Raw genomic sequence first — 18,036 nt, forward strand, 5'->3', positions numbered from 1 at the left:
ACTAATGGCTTCCCACATAATCCATCGTCAAATCTTTGATTTACAGTAAAGTAACGTTATATGTGTCATGAAATGTTGCAGGTCGTAAAGTAACGTAAACAAGGTTAACTTATATAAAAGCAAATTCGGGCTAAAATAGATGCTGCACTGTTAACATTGGCTATTACATTACTAACTTAGTCTAACATGATAATTCATACGCATCACAGTATGTCCGGATTTTGATTCGTAAACAGTTGGACGTTTTACATAATGTTATATTAATATGAAACACAAACAAACAGATCCAACTCTGAAATTGCAGTTTATTATTGAGTCAACAAGAAATTACAAACAATGCGAAATCTATGTTAATTACAATGTTCTTTTACAGAACTCGGCATAACAGCTAGCTGTTTTCTGCCCTCCTGGATGCGCGCGCATCCGGTATTGTTTGTATACAAGAAACCCGTGTATAAATCAACTTAAAATTGTATTAAATAAAGTAGATCGATGATTTTTAAAATATAGGACAGTCGAGGAGGTGAAAAAAAAAAAGGAATTTGTTCTCTTGTCAGTGATACTGAAATTCAGGTACATATAAGACTTTACAAAATTTTAAATGGCTAGATATTGTTTGCTATACTAAATATTTTTTTCAGGAGTTGTTTCAAGGAATTGTAAAAGGCTCACTGAAACCCACATGGAACAAATGGTGGCAAATGAAGACTGGAAAAAATGGCAAAACCTAAGAGCTTTCATCCAGCCTTGTCAGCACATGTTGAGGAACTTCTGGGACACATCGACAACATTGTGTTTGAGCAAAAGAAGGACAAAAAGCTTGAACATATCGACCTTTTAATGTGTGAATTGATTCCTGAGGTAAGCATTTTATGGGATCGTGTTGGTACAAATAAGTACTTGAATTTTTTATATCACCAAAAAAACGTACTCTGTTACTAACGTAACCTCGGTTCTCTCTAGAAGAGGGAACGAGTACTGCGTAAGATATCTTACGCTAGGGGAAAATCCTTTTTCCGCGATATATTGAAGCCAAAAGTTATCCTTAATTTTGTAATAATGCAAAACGCGTTGCGGCAGCATGCAGACATAGGCGAGGCAGCTCGCGCGCCTATTGGCTGCTCTGCGGCAACTGCAGCAGCCTATCGAGCGAGGCCTGGTGTGACGCCAGACCCAATGAGGGTGCTTCGCGCCCGCTGCGTCACGTCCCGCCGAAACGGGCGTGGTCTAGGCCTATAAATACCGCTCGCAGGCAGCTATTATCTGTTTTTTCATCATCGAAGCAACCAGAGCGTGCGCATGCACGGCAAGATACGCAGTACTCGTTCCCTCTTCTAGAGAGTTCTCTTACGAGAGGTCTCTCGTACTGCGTAAGATATCTTACGCTAGGGGACCCAATGCAAAACGCCGTGCATGCTGAGATCTGACACCAAAGACCCAAGGGCGAAAGCCCGGGGTTCATATAGTGCACAATCACCCAGGGAACTCACAGGGAGTCCGGGAAGAGGGAGGGGCGAAGCCGCACTCTTCCACATATGGCAGCGTCGCTTAGACGCGTGTAAGTCCCCTATGCGCTTCACTGAAGCGAGAGCCAGCAGAAACACAGTCTTGAAAAACAGATGTTTCAGATCAATCGTCTGTAAAGGCTCGAATGGTCCACCTTTCATGGCTTCCAGTACTGTAGAAAGGTCCCATACAGGGACTGAGGGAGGTCTGGGAGGATTCAGTCTCTTAGCCCCTCTAAGGAAGTGGATGACTAAATCGTTCCTTCCTATTGACTGACCAAGCGTTGTTCTTGAGAACGCTGCTATAGCCGCCACATAAACTTTTGAGCGTGGAAGGGGTCCTGCCCTTATCCAACAGCTCTTGCAGGAAGGAAAACATCTCCGTTACTCCACAGTCTGTGGGTGACACGCCACGGGCTGTGCACCAGCCCGAAAACACTGACCATTTCGAGGAGTAGAGCCGTCTCGTAGACGGAGCTCTAGCCTGCGTGATCGTGTTTAATACTCCCTTAGGGAGTTCAACATGTACCCGTTGATGGCCCAGACATGAAGGGACCACAATTCCGGGTGAGGATGCCAGACCGAGCCGTGGGCCTGAGAGAGGAGGTCTCTCCTCACTGGCACTGGCCATGGGGCAGCGCTCGCTAACTGCATCACAACTGGGGACCAAGGTTGGTTTTCCCAGAAACGGTGCTACAAGCAGAACTGAGCATCCTTCTTCCCTGATCCGCTCTATCACCTGAGGCAGGAGAGAGACGGGGGGAAAAGCATAGAGCGGGCGGCGGGGCCATACATGAGCCAGCGCATCCCCGCTCTTGGAGAAAAATTCCGGACAGTGAGCGTTTTCTTGAGACGCGAACAGGTCTACTTCCGCTCTGCCGAATTTCTTCCACAGCAGTTGGACTGTCTGTGGGTGTAGAGACCATTCGCCTGCCGGAACATTGTTCCTGGACAGTCTGTCTGGTCCTATATTTAGGAGCCCTGGCACGTGCGCTGCTCTGAGCGAGCGCAGGTTGCGCTGAGCCCATACCAGGAGGCGTTCTGCTAGCCTGTACAGGCTCCTGGACCTGAGGCCGCCCTGGCGATTTATGTAGGACACCACAAACATGTTGTCCGAGCGGACCAGGACGTGGCGTCCTTTTATTTGGGGACAAAACGCGTCAGCGCGTTGTCTACTGCCAGCGTTTCGAGGCAGTTTATGTGCAGGAGCTTCTCCCGTCCTGACCACTGGCCGAAGAACGGTCTGCCCTCGAGCAGCGCTCCCCATCCCGAGGTGGATGCGTCCGTGGACACCACTCTCACCCTCGAGGAAGTCCCAGGCTTACACCTGATTGGTACCAGTCGTCCGCTCTCCAAGGTTTCAGAGCTGTGACGCACTTCTGATTGACCTTGAGGCGAAGCAGACCAGATGCCCACGCTTGGCGTGGGACTCGCGCTTTCAGCCAAAAACTGCAGCGGGCGCATGTGGAGCAGGCCCAGCTGGAGCACTGATGATGCTGAGGCCATGAGACCCAGCATCTTCTGAAATTTCTTGAGCGGGACAGACGCGCTGCAGCGGAACGAGCTCGTTGTGCGCTGAATGTCTACCGCGCGCTGTGGTGACTGCTACGTGACATCACACCCCCACACACACACACCTGTGTATTAGAACTTAGAAATATCATTTTCATATAAGTACAATGCCATTATGCATGTGTGATTAGCTTTGCTTTATAATAGAGGTGTAGTTTTCTAATGTGTAATCTAGAATCAGCATTCAAGATTGTCTGGCAATTGCCTTCCCCCCACTTGGTTTTTATTGCCCTAACGGAATGTCAAGCAAACTGAGATTCCAGGAGAGGAGTAGGAATAAAGTGTTAATCCTACATTTATGTATAACTACTTAAGAAATGTATAAACAAGGATTTGATTTTCCCATATCAAATTTGTGTATCTGCAATGTTATCGTGTATTAATCAAAACTTTAAAATGTTTGTAAGATGCATACAAGTATGTAACTTTGTGTATTCCCATAATCTTTCATATGACATGTTTTATATCATTTTAAATCTTGAGACTTAACGGAGTTGAATCTCGATAATAGATTGCAATGATATGATTATTACTATATGAATCATCTTACTAGAGTATTAAGACAACACCATAACTCCCTCGAGTGGGTGACTCCCACCGTTTTCGTGAATGAATTTCTCTTTTCTTTTCTTTAAGTCTTTTCTTTATTTTCGTATTCGGACTCAGCGAAGCAAACGCAGCAAGCAACTTCAACTCAAAGAAAAAGACTCTTTTGAAAATCCCGCGGCCGCGCACACCGAAGCAAGCCCTGCTTTCTTAAAGAAACACACGCAGCTGCTCTTAGGACACACGCACGAACTCGGCGTTCTTCAGCAACAAAGAGAACCATTTTGCAAGATAAGTTTATTGAACTTTTAAGGTGATTTGATTCCTTGTTGTCTCTCGAGGTTACCCTGCCTGTGACTTTGCCTAACTGTGATCGATCTTTGATCGCACATGTTAGTTTCACTTTCTCTCATCTCTCTCATTGTCCGATCTCTCTCTCTCTTTCTCTCTCTCTCTCTCTCTCATTTTCGTTATTCGTTTAGTCTTGTATTTGTCTTTACTGTTTGTATTGTTATACGCATACTTATGTAAATTGTAGAACTTGTATTCCTTAGTTCGATGTAGTATTAGTCAAATTATTAAAGACCCATTATATCCTAGATTGTCTCTGTATAAGTGTTCATTTTACAAGTCAATGAAATGACGATCAAGCTTTACAAATGCGCTACTGTTAAGTAACCTACATTTTATAAGAACAAGAAAGTTATTTTCTTGGCCAGAAAATATAGCTTTCTTCGAATTATAAGAAAGAGATAATTTTGTTGAGAAGTTGATGGAATTAATTTTACGACCAGTTTGCGGGACAAACAACTGTTTAATTAATACATTAATTTCCCTTAAAATTATTCTGATTAATTGATCTGAAAGAGGGACATTTTGGTATATTAATGATTGAATTATAATTCATTGTAATTGAACATTGATGTATACGAATAAGTCTAAATTTCAGCTTCAATAATTTATTAATATTGTAAGAATATAGATGAATCAACCCGATTCATAATTTTGATTCCCTAATCATTTGAGCTAAGTCATATTCGTTACAGTTTGGTGGAGATATTTTGGGCACGTTTCAAACTTTGTTTTATGAACAATATTCAATTTCAATCTGTTTATATGTTTATTAATAATTTTTGTGCACATTTTATGAAATTATGAAATGAAGTCGCATCGCGAACTCACTCCTAACTGTCCAAGGTAAAAAACCGAAGTCAGTAGGCCTAACGTTACATTTTAACAAGTTGCTAAAATATGCCTAAACAATTTTAGCACTGTTAAATGCTACGTACACTGCAGTAGCCTATTTGATATTACAAATGTCCTGTTAAGAGATGAAGAAATATCTCTGCAGTTGATACATTTCTAATATTTGTTTTAAATCGCTGTGAACGAAGAATTCTCACGTGCGTACTACCGGTATTAATAAATATGTTTCTAAAGCGAGATTCCTTTTTAAACATTTAGGCCTTGCATGCATGCTATCGTTATTGAATTCGTGGTTAGCCACAGTGATATTCAAAAATAAACGATAAAACTCCTGGTCGAAAAAAATGGATTAGCTACCCAATTTTTAAACCGACACATTAAATCATAAGTGCTATTTTGATAAAGTGTGTATGGAGTCTAGCAACAGACGGAAAATTCCTGTTGTCCACATTTGAGTATTTGCGGCGAAGAAACCCCGCCATACTCTCCTGTGCAGAATTAATAGCACCAAAAGGTCCGCCGAGACCTCTGTCTAATTTGTGACTGTTGCAGAAAATCAGCGCGTGACGCGAGCTGAAAGCTCTTAGCGTTTGAATCACATTGAAGTGGTGTAATTCCATTGACTAAACGCCAGAGGGCGTAAGTGTTTAGCAGCCCCAAATTAACCCTTTGCCCCTCTGATTTCTGCCTGCATGAGCGCAACAACGCCATCTCGTGGCCAGTTATCAGATAACGCTCTCTTTATGGCTGAATAAATTTCCCTGTGAATTAATGTTTAAACTCTAAATAACTATTCGCATTTACAGCTTTGCTCGTGCGAATATTATTTTGTGTTAGACAACTTTCCTGCTTTTAACTGATTTACTCTGAGTTTGGTTCAAACAAGATTTGAATTAAAACTTAGATTAAATCTCAGCCATTCCCTTAGAGGAAACAACGGCACCTAGTGGCCGCCTCCCGCTAGGTCGGTCCACTCAGCTCTCTTTTCTCTCTTTACAAATCCTGTCGGGAATTGTTTACTTCCACGTTTCTCTTTTGATTATCTTAATAATTAGTGATGAGACTTCACTGTTACCATTAATTATTATGGGATATTATTCTGAGTTTTCCTTTTACATGTTATTTACATGCTCATTCAAATTTGATTTAAACTAGTTTGAATTTTAAATTTAAATTGAGTTGTGTATTCAGCCACTTACATCCACTTGAAGGAAACAGCACCATCGTGTGGCCTTGTGGATACTAAGTCGGCATCACTATTTTCCTCCTTTCACTCTTTTATATCGTCTTTCTCTCCTGATTATTTTTATAAATAGGACTGATACTTTATTGTATCTGGATTATTATAAGATATCATTCTTATTTTTACATTTCCTTACATGCTTATTTTAAATTTTAATTTAAACAAGTTTTGAATTTTTGATTTGAATTAAGTTCTCTGTTTGCCAGGTTAAGCACAGAGAGGGAGCACGCCCCCTTGTGGTGAAAACCCACTACTGCGGCCTGCCTCTTCTCCTGGGTTCATCCTGTCATTTCATTTTGATTTGATTTTTAAATTTTAATTATTATTCTATTATTTTATATCTACTGTTATTCTTTCCCTATCTCTCTTTTGGGTTAGGTCATTTTGATAAGTAACATTATCATAATCTCCCTTTGTTTAGTAAAACCTTTGACTCTTATTGCCACATAAATAATTAATCAATTTGGTTTAAACAAACTAACCTTAATTCACTTTAAGTTTCACTTGTTTATCCTTTGTGTATTTATAGGTGGCATTCACTAAGAGCACTGTGGGGAGTTGCAGTCATCTCGGGTTGGTTTCCGCGAGCGAGGTTGCCCAACCGGCGTTACTGACACTTGCCGTTCCGTGAGTTTCGGACACTTTCAAATCCCGTACCATCGTTGCGGCACGCAACTTCGACATTAGCAATTTGGCACTCCAAAGGTCAACCGCGCCAGCCGACACACACAAAGCAATTTTGGGACAATAAACCCGAACTGAGGCCTAAAAGTGGGCCACTCTTCGAGAGAGTTCCGGGCTAAAACCCAATTTTGACGTGTTGTCTGGCCGGGGAAACCTTGGTGTTGCCAGGTTGTGTTTTAAAGTCGCAAGTTGTCTGAGAGGGCGCAGCAAGGTACAGGGAGAAAACGAAGTTGCCCGAGAACACTGCGATCAAGTGTTGGGAACCGTCGGAGGGGTTGACTGAGCCACGGATCCCACCAGAGCGGCTTCAATTCACCACAGGTTAATCTAAATTTAGTAAAACCCATTCCACTTACTATAAGCCACAGAATATTAGATATTCCCCCGGGTACAGTCTAGGTGTTTGGCCCATCTCTTCTCTAAGCCATACCATCTTCCTAGGTTTCCTACCCCCCCCCGATAGCCCCACTCACCTGTTGGCCTATCCTAAACCCTAGCAGTGGTAATAGCTTAGGTCTCTTTATCCTCTTGAACACGTACTGTGTTACTATTCTGTTTATTTAATTTCAGACCTAGTCATCACTAGTGTTTTGTTTTACCTCAGTCTTTTCTATCCTTTGTTCTGTTGTGATTTGTTTCTTTCATTTCACCTAGAGACAAGTAACCTGTGAGAGCCACCAAGGAAGCTAAATAATAGGGCGACAGACCAAGCAGCCGGTGTCATCACGTGACCCGCGAGGCTACTGCCTGTCAAATCTCTAGTTCGGGTCCTTTGACCCAAGTCAATTGGCTCCGCTAACTGTCTAACTGTGCATCAGTTAGCCCAAAATTCTCATAAACGGCATAGCCCGTATGAGTATAGCTCATCAACCTTAGAACGAACTTGCATTGGTCTCTTTGTGCGTGTGCTGTGCTTCTCTCGCCTACAGTGAAGCCAATATGTCCCGTGCATCCAGTCCCGCGGTCCGTCGGGAGCACTTAGCCAAGGACGCCAGTGACCTGCAGCATCTGAGCCAAACGCAACTGGACACCGAGTTAAACGAACTGATAACACACGATCCTACCCAAAGCTACAACTACAAAGACGGGGCCAGGATCGTCAGCAGCGTCGCCCACAATGTCGTCGCCCAGGCGAGGCTCAGCGAACGGAGCAACATCGACCTGGAGCAGCAAGCCGCAACGCTTAAGCTTCAAGCGGAGGAGGCCCGGAGGGACCAGGCCCGAACCCAGAGTCGTCTAGATCAGCTCCTCCTCGAGACCCAGTACCGGCGCGAGAAAGAGGACGCCACAGATCCAGAGCTACAGAAAGAAGTAAAAAGACTTTGAAATGCCCTGCAAGATCTGCACCTTGACACAGACCAAAGAGAACAGTTGGAGAGAGAAACCAGAAAAGAACTCAACGCAAAACTCCAACAAAGTGACGCTCTCCTACGGAGAGCCGAGACTGAACTAAAAGAAACAGACGCAAAAGCCAGGGCCTGCGAAAAACATTTGCAAAAGGCCCGAGCTAAAATCGGTGAGCTTACTCTGCAGAGAGACGAGCTCCAAGATGAACTTGACACTGTTCATGCAGAACTGAGACATTCTTACAGACTGCAGAGTGGCTGGAACGGAGAAACACACATCACAGAGTTTCTCCCGGCCAGCCACCCCAACCCTTTCAGCCAAGAACCCAGAGCTGAAAAGGGAGATGTAAGCCCACCGCTCAAGACATCACCAGCCAGCTTTCAAGAACACCTGTCAGCAGCAAAAGGGGGAGGACCCCTTCAGACAACCCATGCCACTAACCACGGCACGACCCCCCGAGAACTTGACAAGCTAGCTCGAAACATTCCTATGTTCGATCCAGATTCTGCAGAAGGGTGTGACATTCATGCTTATTTAAAAGACATTGACTTTTACTTGCAAACTGTCGCCAACGTGACAGCTTGGGACAATTTGTATCTGTTAAGAATAACGGCTAGCAGTGATGTTCGTAGCTTCCTAGACCGTCAAACTGAGGCTGTCAAAACGGACTTCCAACAATTACGGCAAGCTTTGATCCGTGAATTCTCTGATCCAGACTCCGATCAAGGTTTCATCGTTGCTGTAGACCTCAAGCAAGGTCGGCGTGAACACCCCCAGATCTACTACAACCGACTCCGACAAGCCTTCTTCGGAGCACGGAATGAGCCCGGGATGGAACAGGATGTTACCTTTAAAACTCTTTTCCTGCGGAATCTCCATCAACCTTATCCCATCATATTGGGGTTTTGGCCGATGCACGGACCATGTCTACCCAACAGCTGCGTGACTTAGCCCATAAAGCTTACACCAAGCAAAAGACTATTTCTGAAAAGACTGTGAAAAACCCCACAATCTATTCTGTCTCTGAGCACTGTTCAGAACTGACTTTAGAGGGTGCCCCACAACACCACAGTCACAGACATTTTTACAGAGAGTCACGACCGTTCCAAACCAGCAGAGGGCAACACAATCGCGGTGGTGCTCGTCCAAAGCACCAGAGCGAGCGCTCTGAAAGATTCTGGGAAGCCGGCCGGCGACCCAAGAAGAGCCGATCTCCACCGTCCAGGACAACAAGCCCCGACAGAGAGTGGAACCACTCTCGACACGACACTGGTAAGCTCAAGCCTGAGCTCACATCAGATAACCACAGTGCAGCCACGTCTGAAACAGCAGAGATCCTAAGGGTGCTGAAAGAGCTTCTTCACCAGGAACGTTGCAAGAAAGACAAGAAGGACGAGCCAGACATCTTATGCCTAAGCATAAGAACTGAAACCAAACCGTCTGACCGCCATTTGACTGAGCCAAGCACCTCGAACACTGCTCATCATCCACAGACCACAGAGCTAACTGTCACATCACAAGGTGACAGCATCACCCAAGCTCCACAGCTGACAGCTGCACACCATGAACGAAACAGCACACTTCCTCAAACCAGGTACCACAATCCCAAGGTACCACGAAATGCTGTTTTGGCTAACTGCCTCCGCAGCAAGCTACACGAGACCGGTCCTAACCACCCAACGACCGTTACACCTGTCCCGATGCCAATGTTCCTGAGCAACCTCATTGAAAAGGGCACAGGCCGAAAACTCTACCTGAACATCACGTTGGAAAAGGAAGTGAGCATGGAAGCCTTGATAGACACAGGATCAGACATTACGGTGATCTCAAATCAACTTTTCAAAAGACTCCAATGTGAAGCTAAGAGACAAGATCAAACTCTTACACCTCAAACTTGTGAACTGAACGAACAGTCAACATGACATCCGGCTCGAACAGGTAGCTCACATTCACCTGACAATTGGTCCTCTGAGTCTACTCCATCCAGTGTTCATCTCAAAAATGGACACTTTTCCGTTCCTCATCGGCAGAGACCTTCTAGATCGTTTTGAACCATTACTGGACTTGAAACAGCTCAAAGTCTGGGCTCAAGTGCGAGAACCTCTTCCTCTTCAGCCACACAGGTCGTCTGAACCAGACGGTCAGGTCACACAGGTCACGAGAACTTCCGCAGAGCCAGACTTTCAGGCCACAGAGTTCATGGGAACTCCCACAGCCAGCCATGAAGACACAGACTCAGCACCAACTGAAGGTTCGAATCCGCTACCCTGCACCTTACAGCCCACCAAAGACTTTGACACCTGCTGCCTCAAGGTCATGACTGACCTGCAGCGACATGACCTCACTCATGCCATCGCCAAACCTGGCGCACTAAACAACAAGCTGTGGTCACTTCAAACCCACCCACCCACCCTCAAGCGTGAAGTGATTACACACAGCATAAGAACTTTACAAGCTACACTGCCTACCACAGAGCCGCTTACGCTGGCTCCGCTGTTTACAAAGAAAAACATAATGGACATGCGGGCTTCTGACATCTACATAAAGACTTTGCTTATCCACCCTCACACGCCGTCTGACCTCACTGACAACCAGTGCCTCAGACCAGTGCATGACACAACGCACATGCTGCGCGTACAGAACAACATTATGAGTTGTGCACCGATTGACATCACTATGCCAAGGCGTGTAATGCCACGGCGCACAAAGGGGGATAAACTGCTAATGTTCGTCTATAACGCATCATGTGCTGCACACAGCAGCACCAGAGACACTGACGAGACACTGAAGCAAGCGACAAGCCGGCAGCAAGATGTGGCAAAACATGGGCCAAGGCGAACTAAACCCAGTCGCCGCCCACGAAGTAAAAAGACTGCCCTGTCCAATCAAAGACAACCCTTGCTGGCTTCTTCCTCCCCTTTCTCTCTCTCTCTCCCTGTTGTCTGTACCAGGTTGCTGCTGTGGGTCGCCATGCTGTACTGTCAGCCAACCAGAGAACAGCTGCCACAGAGAGAACAACTGAGACTCATGATCACCGACTGCAGGACCTACCCCCAGCAAGTGCACGTTCGACTCATCCAGCCCTGCCCGGTCTACAGAGCACACTACCCCAGCTCCGTAGCCCAATACATCTGGACAAGTGCCCAATGGACAGAGGACTCCCTCTCTCATGCCGAGGCCAAGGTCAAACACATGCTCAACAAACTTGAGAAAGTGACTGTTGCACAATCGGGACTCCTAAGCACCAACCACCACTCCAGATGGTTCCTGGGAGCGTTGCTCGGAGCCATTGGTATGTCCAATGTCAATGCAGCGAACCAGACTGTGAACTCCATGAAACCACTGTTTACTGTCTTACAGAATGACCTTGCCCCGACTCAGCTGGTCACAACGACAGACATGCTGTGGGAGGTTAGCTCCTCCAATGACAGCCTAGCCACGGGTAGAAGCCCACCGTTCATGATACCCTTAAGCTTCGTGCTAACTGTGCTGGCTTCCGCCATCACCATGCCGGCTGACCCTCTACAAATACACCTGGCCTACTCTCTGGGTAGCGCCATCCCACTCTACGTCGATCCCGAGCAGAGAGAAGTGGGCTTTCTCCTAAACCTACCCATCAGCGAGTCAAGCCAAGTCTACAGACTTACAGACATTGTCAAGGTCAGGTTTTGGAAAAACAACACCCACATCAAGATAAGCCCTCCAGACGTGGTGGACTACCACGACGGCGACACACAACGGTACTCAGCTCCAAACCTGCACCTGTGTACTATGACCAAAGACATTCGTTATCTCTGCCTTAGCAAACCCTTACTCAGAGACAACGCTGAAGAAATCTGCGGGTAGCACCCCCTGGTCAACAAAGTCACCAACACACAAGCAGAGATTGCAGGTGAAAGGTTGCGTGCTAACACGCCTGTGCACACTGCCACTGTCACTCACGACCAGCATGACACAACCAGCCGTGTCAACATGCTCAACCAGAAAATGGGACTTCAAGTACTGAAAGGTGTCATCTTACACCTTGATGGCCTGACATGGTACCAGCTTCCCAGCAAAGAGTACCAGACAGAACTTCAACTTCACCTTGAATCCAGGACTGGAACTCTGGATTGAGAAAAGGGGGTCTCAACTCACTGACCCTGCTCCTGTCAACACAGCCCTCCGAGCACTGTCTCGACGACCTGTTCTGAACACTTCATCTGCGGTCCAAGCCGGGACCGCCGCCGACATTGGGCTGTGCACCTCTGCAGGTAATCAGCCACACCCTGACACTAGGTTGGCCTCCATCCTGTCCAGAAGACTCAACGAGATGCGATACAGCCAAGCTCACGAAAGCTGTGTCCAAAGGTTTCAGATGGAATCCCCGGAAAGGGGGTGCCAAATCAGAGACCACGCCGAACCTCATCGAGCTGAATCCTCAGCTCCAAGAACCACCTGTCTTCCTACCGTCATGATCCACCTGCTACACGACTGTCATGATTCACCTACCATGTGACCATTGTGATAATTGTCGTCCGATGATGTCCACGCAGGGACTTCATCAGACGAAAAGGGGGAATATGTAACAACATTGGCTATTTGAATCATTCGTTCGTTTGTCCTGAATTAACAAATTCAGACTCTCTGTGTTTTCTAAGCACATTCCTTCCCAAAACGTTCTTTGCTAAGCTTACTAAAGCTTGTAACCTCCTGACTCCCAAATGTATATCATACGTCGGCTCCAGCTAGTCGGCGACAAATGGACTTTTACGACACTAATTGCACCTCAGAGACATTCCAAACCCCCTTCCCCTCTCTGGACCACAGAAAGATAACGAAACTTCCTCCTGCTACGTGACATCACACCCCCACACACACACACCTGTGTATTAGAACTTAGAAATATCATTTTCATATAAGTACAATGCCATTATGCATGTGTGATTAGCTTTGCTTTATAATAGAGGTGTAGTTTTCTAATGTGTAATCTAGAATCAGCATTCAAGATTGTCTGGCAATTGCCTTCCCCCCACTTGGTTTTTATTGCCCTAACGGAATGTCAAGCAAACTGAGATTCCAGGAGAGGAGTAGGAATAAAGTGTTAATCCTACATTTATGTATAACTACTTAAGAAATGTATAAACAAGGATTTGATTTTCCCATATCAAATTTGTGTATCTGCAATGTTATCGTGTATTAATCAAAACTTTAAAATGTTTGTAAGATGCATACAAGTATGTAACTTTGTGTATTCCCATAATCTTTCATATGACATGTTTTATATCATTTTAAATCTTGAGACTTAACGGAGTTGAATCTCGATAATAGATTGCAATGATATGATTATTACTATATGAATCATCTTACTAGAGTATTAAGACAACACCATAACTCCCTCGAGTGGGTGTCGCCCCCCCCCCCCCCCCCCCCCCGAGACAAAGAACTTCTTCCCGCTCTGAAATCTCTGAAGGTGATTGGTTGTTCGTGCGAACAGAGGCGTCAACCCATATTTTCCATAAAAGACCAACTCAGGAAATCTCCGAGAGCACTTTTACGAACCCGCTTCATCAGCGAGAAGACCCATATGGCTCCCGTTGGGAGCATTCATTCACCGTTTTCGTGAATGAATTTCTCTTTTCTTTTCTTTAAGTCTTTTCTTTATTTTCGTATTCGGACTCAGCGAAGCAAACGCAGCAAGCAACTTCAACTCAAAGAAAAAGACTCTTTTGAAAATCCCGCGGCCGCGCACACCGAAGCAAGCCCTGCTTTCTTAAAGAAACACACGCAGCTGCTCTTAGGACACACGCACGAACTCGGCGTTCTTCAGCAACAAAGAGAACCATTTTGCAAGATAAGTTTATTGAACTTTTAAGGTGATTTGATTCCTTGTTGTCTCTCGAGGTTACCCTGCCTGTGACTTTGCCTAACTGTGATCGATCTTTGATCGCACATGTTAGTTTCACTTTCTCTCATCTCTCTCATTGTCCGATCTCTCTCTCTCTCTCTCTCTCAACATCGTTATTCGTTTAGTCTTGTATTTGTCTTTACTGTTTGTATTGTTATACGCATACTTATGTAAATTGTAGAACTTGTATTCCTTAGTTCGATGTAGTATTAGTCAAATTATTAAAGACCCATTATATCCTAGATTGTCTCTGTATAAGTGTTCATTTTACAAGTCAATGAAATGACGATCAAGCTACGCTTTACAAATGCGCTACTGTTAAGTAACCTACATTTTATAAGAACAAGAAAGTAATTTTCTTGGCCAGAAAATATAGCTTTCTTCGAATTATAAGAAAGAGATAATTTTGTTGAGAAGTTGATGGAATTAATTTTACGACCAGTTTGCGGGACAAACAACTGTTTAATTAATACATTAATTTCCCTTAAAATTATTCTGATTAATTGATCTGAAAGAGGGACATTTTGGTATATTAATGATTGAATTATAATTCATTGTAATTGAACATTGATGTATACGAATAAGTCTAAATTTCAGCTTCAATAATTTATTAATATTGTAAGAATATAGATGAATCAACCCGATTCATAATTTTGATTCCCTATAATCATTTGAGCTAAGTCATATTCGTTACATTTACCACACCAAAAGCATTGATCGCTTGAGTGAAGCGAATGCACGTTGGTTTCGTTTTTACAGAAAACGTGAGACATGCATAACGTAGTGTTTGTGGGCACTGGGTAGTGGGCACATTTACCACGTTTGATGCGCAATCGATCTGAGTCGATTTATGTGCGCGAGCCCTGTGTGACGGGCTGTGCTTGTGTGTAGAGATGGGCACTGGGCAGTGGGCATTCTTTCTACACATAAAACACCATCGGCCGTGGCCGGGACACCAGAAAATTCACACTTATGGGATTTATCTGGGTAGCCGTAAAAGCGGCGTTTGTGTGCAGGCAAGCGTGCTGCGTCGCCGACTTGTTTACTGCAGAATACACTGGAACAGTCACATTTACTGGAACTGAACGAGCGAGAAGTTGCCATAGAAACAGAGAGCGTCAACATGCTGGCGTTTATTGCAGGCCTGCGTGCATTACAACAGGCTCGTTCACTGCAATATTGACATTTCCAGTCGCCTGAATTTCAGAGGGGAATTAGAAATGTATAGGAAATGGAGGTCGGTCCGTCCGCAGCGGGACCAGAAAACTCTCTTTTCTCCATACGCCAGTGACGCACGGAACACCATAGAAACGGTGTTTGGGTGCAGGCGAGCGGGTTGTACAACGCGCTCGTTGGCTGCAAAATACACATCTGCAGTCGCCTTTTCAGGGAACTGACAGAGCGAGCATTGACGGCATAAATGTATCTGCCAGTAGACCCGGGATCGAACGCGGGTCTCTCGCGCGCAAAAACCTGAGAGTCTGCCACTGGGCCACAGGGGGAGACACATTGTAACTCAGTTAGCGCGAGTATTATCAGAGAGCGTCAACATGCTGGCGTTTGTTTGCAGGCATGCGTGTATGACAACAGGCTTGCTCACTGCAATACTGACATTTCCAGTCGCCCGAACTTCAGAGGGGAATGAGAAATGTACGAGAAAATGGAGGTCGGTCCGTCCGCGGCGGGACCAGAAACACTCTCTTTTCTCCTTACGCCAGTGACGCACGGAAACCATAGAAACGGTGTTTGGGTGCAGGCGAGCGGGTTGTACAACGCGCTCGTTGGCTGCAAAATGCACATCTGCAGTCGCCTTTCAGGGAACTGACAGAGCGAAGCATTGGCGGCATAATTTAACTGCCGCTAGACCGGGATTCGAACACCGGTCTCTCGTGCGGAAAAACCTAAGATTCCGCCACTGAGCCACAGGGGGGAACACAAAGGCTTTCGGATGCACGAGCATATAAGAGCGTCAACATGTTTTCTTCGGCGTTTGCTTGCAGGTGCGTTTGTATTAAAACAAGCTTGTTTGCTGCAATATTGATATTTCCAGTCGCATGATCAGGGAACTGAGAAATGTATGAGAAATTGAAGGTCAGTCCATCCTAGGAGGTGGGGGGGGGGGAGCAGTCTCGGAGAAGGATGCCAGGTGAGTCCTCAGAGTCACCATAGGCAGTAACTAGCTCGCAGTGAGGGCAGTCGCCGTCAGCGAGCGCGAGAGCTGCGTGATCCTCAGGAAAAGGGGCGTCTTCAAAAAGATGGCCAGCTCTTTTAGTGCAATGAGAGTGTGTGTCGCGGCGGCGAGCACACACACATACATAAACACAGTAGCAGAGAAAGGATAACGCCGGATAGCGCAGCAGGAAGGCAGGAAGGCGGCGCAGCCAGCGACTTCAGTGACTCGTCCCGCTGAAGGTGCTCTCTCTCAGACGGCGCGGCTTCTTCTTCTTCTCCAGCTCCAGCGATGCGTGTGCTTCGCTTGAAGGATGAAAAATCAGATAATAGCTGCCTGCGAGCGGTATTTATAGGCCTAGACCACGCCCGTTTCGGCGGGACGTGACGCAGCGGGCGCGAAGCACCCTCATTGGGTCTGGCGTCACGCCAGGCCTCGCTCGATAGGCTGCTGCAGTTGCCGCAGAACAGCCAATAGGCGCGCGAGCTGCCTCGCCTATGTCTGCATGCTGCCGCAACGCGTTTTGCATTATTACAAAATTAAGGATAATTTTTGGCTTCAATATCTCGCGGAAAAAGGATTTTCCCCTAGCGTAAGATATCTTACGCAGTACGAGAGACACATCATTTTCTCACCCTGGTATCATTTGATAATATGTTGGGAGAAACTGATGGCTGATTTTTATATGTTTTGTTGAACTAACTCATTAAACTAACTCATTAGGTAATTACTTTTTTTAATCTTTTGTACAGATCAGCCTTATAATACTGAGACGAACGGAAGGTTTCAGTCACTTTTGGGCTGATATATCTTACCTTGTGGAGTGTGTCATTAAAATAGCCTTTTAATGTCACAACACCCCAGGTTCAACGAGCTAACTACGTTCTGCTGCGTTGCACCTTTGGGCTTGCATATCAAAGTAAAAACAGTGAGTGATGTTCCATAGCACTAAAGACTGTGCAAATGTACAGTTGAACATGATGTGTTGCAGCATGTTTGTGTGTTTTTACAGAGTTCCCTCAAGCCAGTCCATGACACCTAGTCCAGCCTCCTCGCCTACAGGTCACGACCCCACCATCTAAAGGGGAAATTGACTGACTGCATCATCTAGGCCTTAGGATGGTTCCACAAAGAATTGACTGCATATACAACATGAATTTACTTCAAACTAAAGATTTGACTTTTCATACAGCAAAAGACACTGCATCCATTTGTGTCTCATTAGTTCTCAAAAAACTTTAACCTTACAGTTCATTAAAAATTTAAACACAGCTAACTCAACATTAATTGTTTTTAAATCTTCACAATGTATAGCCAGAGAACTATCACAAAAGTATTTAGGAAAGTAACGACATACAAAAGTATGTCTGTTTAAAGCTGCTTTGTATTGTTGTGTATTTTAAAAAGCTCTATAAATGCCCTAAAACGATGTGCATTTTGCTTGTAGTTTTGTGTTAATAAAAATGTAATATATTACATCTCATAATTCAGTTGAATTCATTATGTATTGTATTGTGTAATTTAATTAAATTTTTATACAAGTTTTGGTTCACTAATTTTATTACATTAAATGTTATTGTGTTGTATGATGTTCTGTATTAAGAAATAATTATGCCATAAATCATATGCATTAGTACACAAATGACATGCTTGTAATAATAAAAAAAGCCCTATTATGCCCTATTGCCCATATTATGCCCTATACATACTTAAAAATGGTATTTCTTTAAAATAAAAGATTATTATATGAATTAAGTAGTTTGATTACATTAAGATTTGTGATTCTATAATTTTATTATACTGTTCTTTAGTCAAGGCTTGACAACCAATTAATATATATACCAACAAAACATAGCTAGCATTCTGTAATTTATTT

General features: G+C 44.7%; 1 long non-coding RNA gene across 1 annotated transcript; it reads left to right on the plus strand.

Annotated features, from left to right (window-relative positions):
• Positions 1-529: 529 nt before the first annotated feature.
• On the plus strand, positions 530-17,801 carry LOC309505118. Its single transcript, XR_014208294.1, has 3 exons — positions 530-573; positions 642-861; positions 16,913-17,801. It is a non-coding gene; the product is annotated as an uncharacterized lncRNA (long non-coding RNA).
• Positions 17,802-18,036: the final 235 nt, after the last annotated feature.

This window comes from Leuciscus leuciscus, assembly GCF_965113295.1.
Source record: "Leuciscus leuciscus genome assembly, chromosome: 8".
In the NCBI taxonomy this organism is placed as follows: Eukaryota; Metazoa; Chordata; class Actinopteri; order Cypriniformes; family Leuciscidae; genus Leuciscus; species Leuciscus leuciscus.